General features: G+C 35.4%; 1 pseudogene; it reads right to left on the bottom strand.

The window, feature by feature from the left end:
• Window positions 1-4,621: 4,621 nt before the first annotated feature.
• On the bottom strand, window positions 4,622-9,429 carry LOC105058096 (uncharacterized; annotated as a pseudogene).
• Window positions 9,430-12,051: the final 2,622 nt, after the last annotated feature.

The raw sequence follows: 12,051 nt of genomic DNA on the forward strand, positions 1-12,051 counted from the left end.
CAAAAGAAAGAAGGCTTATAGGAGATTGATCTGGACCAAGGGTTTGGAGTTCTAAAAGTAGCAACCAAGTGTTGGTGCAAGGAGTGTGCTGGAGAGAGAGAGAGAGAGCTTGTGTTTTAGGTGATGGATTGCTTTGTTTGCTCTAACAAGGCAAAGGCGATTGTAGTAATTATCAAGGCTGCGTAAGACCCAAGGAAATAGAACGAACAAAAGTCTAAATTGGTGGGGGGGGAGAGATAAGTGATGCATGTAAAGCGGCATTTTGCCTTTAGATGGGATGGTAGGTAGTGGTCCCTCGGAGGGGGAAAAAAAAAGGTAGAAAAGGATACGCAGGCCATGACAGGGATTTTGCAGTGTTGTTGTCCGCTTTCAAGTAATGGACCATGCTATGTTAGAGATGGTCCCCTCTTCCTATTGCCACTGGCCCCTCCCTACTCCCTTCTATATCTACTGTTGAGAATAATACATGAGAGTTGCAATAAAAAATATGGATAATATCCATTCAGATTTATTTGTATATCCAAATTTATCGGAACACGGGAGTTCAGGTACATGCTACTATCCATTTTTGTATCCATACCCATAAAAAAAAAAATGAATATAGATATAGATAAAAAACTACTTAATGTATTTTAAATACCCAATTCTATTTTAGCCCTATTTGATTCTATAGCACCAATGAATTTTTAAGAAAAATAGATTATTACGTTAATACACTATTAACTTGATTTATCATCTACTTAATAATATCGATCATAAAATTTAATTATCTAACTTATATCTATATTTATATCTATATTTTTGATATTCAATTTATATTCATATTCGTTTAAAATAAATATAAATATAAATTTTTGCATCCGCGAACATTCGTATCCATATCTACAATCATGAATCGAAACATAAATGGATATAGATACACTGATATCTTATCTATATTCCATCCAATTTCAATCTTACTTGAGGGTTACGAGAAATACATATCTTCGGGAATCATTCGAGATCTCCATCTTTAGCCATTAATTTCCTTGGACTTGACTGCGACCACTCGACCATGAAAACCGGTCCGCTGCATGGTCAGGCCAGAATCAAGAATGGAGGTATGTCGATTCCTTTTTATTAAGTTTGTTATTTGCAGAAGTAATGCTATTGAATGAAGTAAATTCAGGAAAACTTCCATCTAGTTAGCTTGTTAATACAGACCTTTACTGACTGCACCAAGAATCTAGGAACAAGCATCCTCTTGGGATGTTGGTGTATTAGTGGAAGGCAATTCCTAAGTGTCATCCAAAATTGGCTGATGTCAGAGAGACAGAAGGCAGAGGCGACTGATTAATCCAAGCCCACACTGTCTGACATAAAGATCAACAATTAAATATTCTTGATTGCTGCGTCATAAGCTTCTGTTCATTCGTCATACTCCACTGCTTTTTGGTACATTCCAACCTTCCTAGTTTATTGTCTTTTGAGAAAAATCATTCTAGATTACAGTTCTTCTACCAGCTAAACCAAATGAACTTGACAGTATGAAAAATCATGTGATACATACATACAAACATACATGCATGCATACATGTACATATTAGAATAAAGCTACCAAGCTGATATGGCACTCGAGGATTGGTACAGTACATGAATAGGTCAGTGGTGTTGATCAAACCCATCTACTAAATCAATCACCGACTTCTGCATTATATTGGTGAATGGAGCGATGATCGGATGGATGATCTCTAACTTTTTTCCATTTTGATGAGCTCTTTTGTGCTGATAAAGGACAGCTCAACTTAACACCGCCCGCTACAGCCATACAAGAAAGAAGTTGGGATGGCTGAGAACCGAAAACCCTAATTGACTCGCTAATTATACTTGATCATGCTAGCCAAATTGTAACCAGATGAACTGTGTTGGCTCCCTCTACTCCAAGTACCATCACTGCAGCACAAAACTCACCCATCCAGTCAGCTACATCATATTGGCATCCGCTTGAAACAGATCCAACATGAACACCCCTTGCTTCGGGAGCAGGTGGCAAACAACTTCCAACAAGTAGTTAGCCTTTACTAATTAATGTTGTTTATAATTGTGGTAACAAGAAATATGTACCTTACTATGGCTGAGATACAACTTTCGGCAAATCCTTACGACCGATCTCCAAGCTTCCATGCAGAATCTTGACCCTCAAGGCCTCATAAATCATGGGCATATGTTTCACTTCAGGTGCATCTCATGCTTCCCATGAGAATCTTGCCCCTTAAGGCCTCAAAACATTGGCATATGTTTCACTACATGTGCATCTCAAAATCAAAGCCCTCATATTTGATGATAGTGTAAGAACATGAATGAATAAATTGATAAAATTCATTTCAGTGGTCAATGTCCACAATGTGGCAACCCTTCCCACATGTCCACTTGCTTCATAACATATTTTTTAGCCTAATTAGCTATTTTTCAACCTTATACCTTTAATTGCAATGTATTGTTGCCAAGGTTATGAAATAAATGTTAACAACAGAAAATTAGTAGGTTAATAAAAAGCACAGATGTAATTAACCAATTTCTTTTTACATGACCAAGTATTCTTCACCGAGCCTTGCGCAATAGTCCAATTTATATGCAACACTTCAAACTGGAATTTTAGACTAGGTTTCTATTAACAGAATCCAGTTCTAGACAAGGTAGCTATTAAAAAAATACCAATGCATAAAGGACTTAGATTCATCACTTATATATTATTTGATTGTCTATGCACCAAAGACACCCTAGAATATTGGACCACAACCCCTTCTGCCTCAATTTCCTGTTTTTTTAAGAACAGTTATTTTTAGAATTTCGTTTCTTCGACCAAACAAATTAAATGTTTGAGTTGCATATCATATTAAAGTCATACGTTATAGATACATATTATGACCTGTTTCTTTCAACATCTTTAAAAAAAAATAAAAAACATGTGTTTATATATCCCAAAAAATTATGAATTATTATTGGTAATTTCAACAAAAAAAACCAATTAGGCAAATGACATAGTTGCTAAGGAAACATCCCATTGGATATATAGTATCTAGTCATCAAAATTGTCTTACATGACTATGCCTTCTGCATGCATTATTTTGAACAAAATATTTGCTAACTTATCTAGAAGGTGCTTTTGAAACAAACCTAAAACTAGAGAAAAAACAACCAAAAACCCAACAACTGATGGGTCAAATATAAATACAAATCATAGGAACTGTATAGAGTATCACTCAATCTAAAATAATCCAACTAATCTAAACCGACCTAACATCTCTTCTAAGATCTCCACATGCATCACCATCATACCCTAGATACAATACACATAAAAATATCAGTCCCATTATTCCAACTAATATAAAGCAATAAAAAAATACTGGATATCATCCGACATTATAATAAGCATCTCAGCCGACATTCTTTAATCATTTTTTACTTAACTTTTGAGGTAACAAATGTCAAAATCAATATTTTAATATAGTTGTAAATGTCGAATTTACTCAATTAACCGAGGTTTCAATATCTTGGTCTGAGACTATTAGTTAAGATCTTAGAAAATCTTGATTCCCACCAAATTTTTCTACTTGATATATCGACTAAAATAAACCAGGATTTTGGCTCATCTAGCTCACACCTCTTCTCCAATAGATGATAGCAGAAAAGTTGCTCTTAAAGTCCAATATGACCTGCAGGTCCAAGATCAAACAGTCGTCTCAAAAGATAGCCAGGTTTGGTGCTCTTCAATGCAAACCCAAACGTGGACCAACACTGCTAAAAAGTGGGAAACTACGACATCCAACTTGGCAGGTCTCTGTAATTAATCATCTTCGAAAAAAAAAAGACTCTGCAATTATTCTCAATGCTTCCAATAATATTAACCTCATAACATGGGCGCATGTTCCATTATAGATGCACCTCAAAATCCAAGTGCCCACACAACTGAAGATATTAAAATAAGAGATAAATCGATAAGAGTCAATTCAATGTTCAGTGCATCCAAGCCAGCATCCACAATGCAGGGTAGCCCTCTCCCAACTCTCCACCAGCTGCATATCATATTAGCCACATTTCCAGCTCATCCAAATTTAATAAGTGGACCCTTGCAACATTGGTTGCAACGTGCACATACTGAGGTAGAGAGGTTGAGTCAACAAATGTCAACAAAACTTAGCTAACATACCAGAAATAAAAATCCATAAATTTTTCAAGAACAAAAACAAGGAAGACAATCAGCCTTGGAGACTTCGCTGTTATCATTTGCCTCCGTATCACACCAAATGCCACGAGTGGCATCGGCTCCCCTGTTTTTATCCATTATTCCACAAATATTTTGTCAATAACAATACTATTAGCCCAATCAGATAATCATGGTACATCCGATCCACACTCATGACAAGCAACAGCCGGCACAGTACATAGAAACAAAACAGAAAAATTGTAAAGAATTATTCAAACTCACTCATATAGAAAATTGTTACCATGGACTTTGTAAAATTGTTACTATGGACTAATTGTACCTGGTCAGAAGCCATTATTTGTTCTAAAGATTCATGTCTCTGCACATGCTCTTTCTTTCAAATCTTCAATTCATTGCATTTATGCAATTTCCATATCCCAATAAATGAAAGAGATAGATTACTGACAGCAGTAACTACCACACATACAACTAAATGAATTGGTAACATGATCTCCAATTTACATAGAAAGTCCAAAATTACCCAGATTTTATTAAGAAAACAACATAGTAGAATTGATGCAGCTATGGGAAGTAAACGGGCCAGTTGTAGTAGTATGAATACCGCAATGGTTTTCTCATGTACTGGTTCCACTGGAAACATTAAAAAAAAAAAAAAGAAGGAAGGAAATTAGTACTAATAACAGGCAAAAAAAGGTCAGATAAAAAGCCAATGCAACAACAAATACAACTTGACGGGTTGTCAAGTACAGTTTCCCAATCCAATATGTTTTGTGCAATTGCCTAATTCTGCAAACTGGAACTACAGAAACTGGATGAACTATTGACATAATCACTTTATACTATTTCAGTATGTTCTGCCAGTGTTAGACCACTTCCAGCCCATACCGAAAGAACAAGGAGAGCTCCAACGCACTCCAATTCTAAATCCAGCATGGTTCCCCAAATGTTGCCCATTATTTCGGAAAGTATTTGCCAAGGTAAAAAAAGGCAGAAACAGAAAAGAGAGCAAGTTCTGAATGTGATAGCTAATACTAGCAGCAAGAATTTAAAGACGTCACCTTGAACTGGTATGGCTGGTTCTTCTCCATTGCTTTCTTCCAGTGGTAGTGTTCAAACATCATATAGCCTTATCATGCCAACTGCAAACATATGATTCCAGAATGCACAAAGTAAATAAGCTATGATGAGTACTAAAATCTTTGTAAGCTGCAAAACAGATAAAGGAACCAAAAAAAAAAAAAAAAAGTGGATGAGCTGTTAACTATCGAGCAAAAATTTTGATGTGAAACAGTGATCTTTCAAGAAGGGAGGAAAAGAGAAGGTGTTGAGGTGCAAAAAGAATATTAAAACACATCTATACTCGGAAGTCTTTTTAAGACAAGTTTAATGGTGTCAATTGACAAGTTGTGTGGCTCAGGAATTTTCAACCAATCCACAAGTGGGCTAGAACTAATCAAGAAAAGTAAAAGAAAGAAAAGGACATGATGACTGGAAGTATATTTGTTTGACTGTCAACAAACAATAATGATAGCACTTATCAGATATAGTGAAACAAAATACAGAGATTTGGTTTCATATAATAAATTGTGTGTAATTAAGTGCAAAACCAAATAAAAAAGTTAAGTCAATAGGTAAATTTCATCCTCTTAAAAATTAGCCACTACCCAGCTCCTGCTGTACATCCAATTTGATTGACCGTACATCCAATTTGATTGACTCGTGTCTAGAAAAGGAATATCATTTCAAACTTGCAACATGTTATATGCAACATTAAAACCATCAGACTTGATGCAAAGAATATGTTTCCAAAATAAATCAGAATGGACATACAGATAAAACCTAACCCCCCTCCCCCACCAAAAAAATAAAAAATAAAAAAAAAATAGTCCTAACTCAGCAAGGATGCATAAACTATGCTTCAACTCCTTTCACTAGTTCATCCCATAATTGTATCACTTCACAAACTTCTAAATCAAACTGAGCCCCAAAAAATACTTTTACCATGGAAAGAAACCATCCAACCACCCTGTCTAACCACATCTCTTTTTTTAACATCCTTCAAACTGCCGAAAATGTATATTTTAAATAAATCTTCAGGCCATAAAATATAATATATAATGATAGGATGACTAAAGAAATTCCAGGATATTAGCAAAAAGTTGGTGACAGATGGCAGTTCACTTTGGTTTTCATGTTCGATTCGCTAGTCAAGAGATCAACTACATCAGGCAATGTTTCAAGATGCAACAATGCCAAGCATTGAATCTTCTTTCTATATATATTTTCAGATACAGTTTTTTTAGGTGAATCAATAATCAGATATCAAATGGTTAAATTCTTATTTATGTACTCTAATATGACTGTATTTAGAAAACAACTAACAAAAAGGTTACATTAATCATGATAAGTCAGTCAGATCTCTCTCTCTCTCTCTCTCTCTATTTGGCTTTGCATTAAAATTATTCAGTGTAAAGATCTGTATGAGAATTAAATTTCTCTATGTGCAATTTTCAGACTTCTTTTTTTTCCCATTCCCTTTTCTAGACTTCTGGTCTCGAGCTAAGTTACTTCCGACCTCATGATAAAAGCATGTTGAATCAAAGTTGCAAATTTCAAAGACTCCACTTACATGGCTTCTACATTCTCACTGCTAGAACAAGAAAGCAGCTTAACAAAGGCAAGCCCTAAAAATCAGAACTTTAATTACAACTTGATAAAGTTCTGTTCTTGTTGAAGTATTAGTGACTAGGAATTAGTTAAGGGATCTCGATTTAGCAACAGACTTAGATCGGAAAATCTTACAATAATTAAGACTGGCTTTCATCATGATTTACAGACTACCATACTCTAGATTCTCTAGCTTTTGTAGACATCATGAATTGTGCATCAAAGAATTTCTAGTCCTCTTTCCTTTCCTCCTCATCTATTCTCAATTCTTTTATTCTTAGACATGGAAGTAGAAGAGCTAGAAAGCACTGAATCTGCATTTTCTTTTTTGTGGTTTTAATATCTGGTTTCTTAATCCTCTTTTGTCCCCTTGCTACTTCAATTTTGAAACAGATAAAATAACCATATAATAGATACAAACAATGTCAAAGACCGCCAACTTCACTGGCATTCCTTACATTAACTCTTTCCACCCTGTGCAATGTTTACAAGATAGAATGACAAAACTAGAACTTATGCTTAATGCCCGTATTCCATCTTCAGCCATCTACTTCTTTGCAAAGGTGACAGAGTCTTGGAGTAGCTTGCAACCAAATCCAATGGCAGATGGGTATTAATGGATAAGCCTAGCTTACAAAAATTGTCGTTTGACCAAATGTAACAGGATGTGATGAGCCCACTAACAAACTGTTGTGACAATCTAAGACTAGTTTGGATTGCACTGGAACCTCTACACACACGTACTCTAATCTGAAATAGACTTTGCACTAGTGCCATTTATACAATCACTAATAAGACCATGCAGTTTATGTATCTCATATCCAAAATAACCAAGTAAGGTGTATTCATAATTATTATGGATTTAAACTACCACCAACTGCACAATGCAGTTGGAGCTCATGTGACCATATATCCATTTTGCTAGACTAGTATTCTGGTCTAATGAAGCAAACATGTGAAATCATTCCCAATTCATTATCTAGTTAAACTTAAAACATAGCTTTATATGTATGTGCATTTATGACAACAATCTAAACCAGACCAGAGGGAAGGTGAACTTCGTAACCCCCTGAGCCAGATGAGCATGTCTATTAGTTAAGGATAATTATAGCAGAATATAACTATTTTTATATGAATAGAATAATACGACCAGCATGTAACATCGTTCAGCTTATGCTACGCTAACTAAGCTTGCCTAGCCATCCACTTCAATCAGACACTGTACCCTTTTGTCAGAATCAACAATTTGCACTCTTTTCTTGCGATGACTAAGGTGTTCCTAGAACTTCCCTTTCCCTTCCATAGCTCTAAAGCCCTTGTTGTTGTTGGCTTCACAATACACTATCAGCTAACCTTGTCTAGTCTAAAAAATCCCATGTCCCTACATGAGCTACCCCTATAATTTTACATTCAGTTTATACTCCATTCTTTGATAGAAAAAAAGGCCAACATAAAAGTATGCTATACATTTATATAGGAGCTATATAATTACAAAAAAAAAAAAAGTAAAATCCATATGCAATGGTGCAAACTAAAGATAGGAAATGATTAAATATCATATAAAACAAAAAGAAAAGTTTCTAAAGAACTGCTAACAAAGTCTACCTGCATGGAAGACCTCGTAGTTGTGACTCTAAAATAATGCAATATTTTGCCAATTTCCAGTCCATCAGCTTCCATTCTGGCAGCCCACAGGATTTGTTGTTTCTAAATCACCAACATCTCATTCTCCTCAAACTCGACCTATCTATCCACAAAATTACTTATATGAAGATTTACCTGCCCTTCCGAAACTATTTTTTCCCTTTTGCTTTCGTCCTTCAAACTGAACCTACGTTTCCTGATGGCATCTTAAAATCTAATTTTTCCTACGACTTTAACCAACCCCCAAAATCGCATCCAATAACCAACTCTTACTCCAAATCGCATTAAATGACCATCCTCGCCTTTACAAATCGTCATAATCGCACCGGGCGCAATCAAAAAATAAATTTTCCCACTTCTCGACTAACATTTGCACAACTTATCATCTCAATCAACAACCCGATGATTTACTATTAAAAATTACATTTTCATGCATTTCACTTCCATTTAACTTCTATTTTCCAAAGACTAATGCTAATAATCCAGAGAAATCCCCAAAAGAGCAGAAAGAGAAATCCAAAAGCCGGACAAAACCCAGAAACCTTAACCAATGCGCAGAGAGAGAGAGAGAGAGAGAGAGAGGAATAGCTCACTTGAACTGGTTGGCGAGATTCCACATGTAGGGATCGAACCAGGTGAGCGCGGAGAAGGTGAATGATCCGATCCAGATGTTCAGGAACCGGTCCGGGTCCGCGTGAGGGACGCCCGGATCGCCGCGATAAGCGTTTCCCGAAGTACTTCTCCATCGCAGCAGCTCTCTCTCTGTCTCTCTCTCTGCTTCGTTTGGCCGCTCGCCGTTAGCCGGCCTAATGTCTTATCTTATCGTCGAATAGGGTCCGCCGTCGCTGCTGCTCCCTTCTGACCGTCGGATCTGTCGATTTTGTCTTGTGATCTTTGTTTCTGTGTACGCTGCTCCCTTCTGACCGTCCGATCTGTGTCTTTTCTATTGTTATCTTTTTTTTTTTTTTTCACTGTGTATAGCCTAAACACTATTCATGAATTCTCTCTCTCTCTCTCTCTCTATATATATATATATATATCATAAAATGGTCATCTTTTCCTGTAGAATGGGTCATCAATGGCAATGCAGGACTCGATCTCCACTCTCCCCTTCAGATTTAAATTTTTATTTTATTTTTAATTTTAATTTTAATTTCAATCACGAATCAAACACTTTAAAAAATTTAACCATTTCAATTCTGATTCTAATTTATTTTAATTTTCATTCTAATTTCGATTACGATCACGAATCAAACATCTCCTTGAATCCATAGATGAGAGTAAGGATTGAGTGCTATGTAGATTAGATCATTTCCATTCTACTCCGCAATCAGAATCGAAATGGAGCTCCTCTCAATCAAATAGTTGGAATGAAAATCATCAATTTTTATTCTGATTTTTGACCTCCACTTTCTTTCGATCAAACACTTTCTAAAATTTTTATTAAAAAAAAAATTAAAAGTTTAAAATGGTTTATCCGAAGGGAGAAAAAAAAAAAAAAAAGATCATGTAAAGTTCCACGTTTTTTGGCTGGTTCTGACAGCATGACGATTTTTTTTTTTTTCCACGTAAGAACCTAACGTTTCCAATGAATTGGATGCATGAGTTGCATAATTAATAAAAGTTTATCATTCAAATACATAAAGTAAAAATATGTTTTCCAGTCCTTCCCGATAGAAGACTTTCTGAAGGGTGGCACAAGCAAGAATTACTGCAGAAAGAAAATGATTGAAGAGGCTTATATTACTTCTGGGTTTGGGGTTGGCCTTCTCTGTTTATATATTTGGTGTTCTGTGCACTCTTTATACCGTTAAGCCTTTCTTTCTTTATTCTGTTTTAAGCTGCAACAGGTTGTTACTTTAGTTTATTTTAAATTCTAGTAAGCTCTGCTCCTTTCTTTTAGTAAAAAAAAAAAACTTATATTACTTATCATATTTGATTGAATCTGATTAATTATTATCTTTGAATGTAGGAATCTATTGCATAGACGTACTCATTGGAGTTTTAATACAAGCTACAGTGATCATGTGCTCTATAATTAGTGATCGATGTAAATATGGCAATAGATAGGATTTGGATCGAATATTGTACTATCCATCTCCAAATCCAAACTTAATACCCTATACCCAAATCTTACCCGATACCCAATTGGATAAGAAAAGAGATATCCATACCCAATAGATTCAAAGATACCCACGGATAATCCATTTCTCCATATCCAACCCATACCCGCCCAATGCCTATCCCATATCCAAAAAAAATAAATAACTAAAATAATTTTATGTATATTACCAATCAAAACAAAATTATCAATTCAACATATAACATAATTTATAGATCTAGATTTATAAAAATCAAACATAAAAATAGAATTACAATTTAACATATAATATATAAATAATCAAAATAATTTTATGTATATTATCAACCAAAATAGAATTATCAAAATAAAATTATAAATATATATATTCGGGTATGGATTCGGATATTATCCATATCCGTAGGTTCAGATCGGGTTCGGATTCGAGTTCGAATTTGGATAAAAAACAGTACTATCCATATCCTACCCATATCCGTACTATAGTTTTTGGATTTTATCCAAATCCGAACCCAAATCCGATCAAATCCTATTTTGTAGATTTGATCGGATTTGGGTAGGATGCATACCTATCGGATCAGATCAATTTTGCCATCCTTAGATCAATGGCTACTGGGAAAAATCATGATTCTCCTGCTGGTAATGCACTTCATCACAGATTTCTCCTCACTAAAATCTCCGACCACCCAGTTACCTAAAGATCAACTACGAAGTTAGCGTACAAGATGGAGGCAATTGTAATGGTGCGCCATTTGTGATTAGAGGCACAAATGCTTCTTTCATAGCGGCAAGGTGTTTCCATTGTCACGACATTTCTATTCCTACCACTAAACGAGGGGCATGGCATGAGATACACTATCACGATTCTTTGAGCCAACCACATAGTTCCGAAGGGAGATTCCACAACGACAATGGGTTAGGTGGGAAGGCATCATAGTTCGACTAGTACCCACCAACTCTTGATGGATAGGTAGGGGATAGCAGAAGATTTGGTGGATTTCAAGAAAACTAATATCCTTCGAGAGACAAATGATGCTGTGGATTTCATGAACTCTTACATGGTCAATCACTCCATCGACAATTATCGGGGAATTTGTTTGCAGTACCCATTTAGCTTGGGGAAATTTTTACACTCAAGCTCCCCATGCTAGATTTATACTGGTATGAGATGAAACACCTGGTATTTAAATTTATCTAGATTTTTTTTTTTTCTTGGCAAGATCCAAAAACAAGTTATATGATTCCGAAAGGCCCATCATTAACTTTTTGAAATTATTGACTCGAGTTTGAAAGATGGATAATTCTTTGTACACCACATGCAGTGTAAAAAAAATATACTGTCCCATCTGATTGAATGATGTAACCATCGCTTTCCAACCCATATTTAATGTCTACAGTTTTATTTTTTCGTTTGAAATTTTGAACGACAAAAATA

The sequence above is a fragment of the Elaeis guineensis genome, chromosome 15 (genome assembly GCF_000442705.2).
Source record: "Elaeis guineensis isolate ETL-2024a chromosome 15, EG11, whole genome shotgun sequence".
NCBI lineage: Eukaryota > Viridiplantae > Streptophyta > Magnoliopsida > Arecales > Arecaceae > Elaeis > Elaeis guineensis.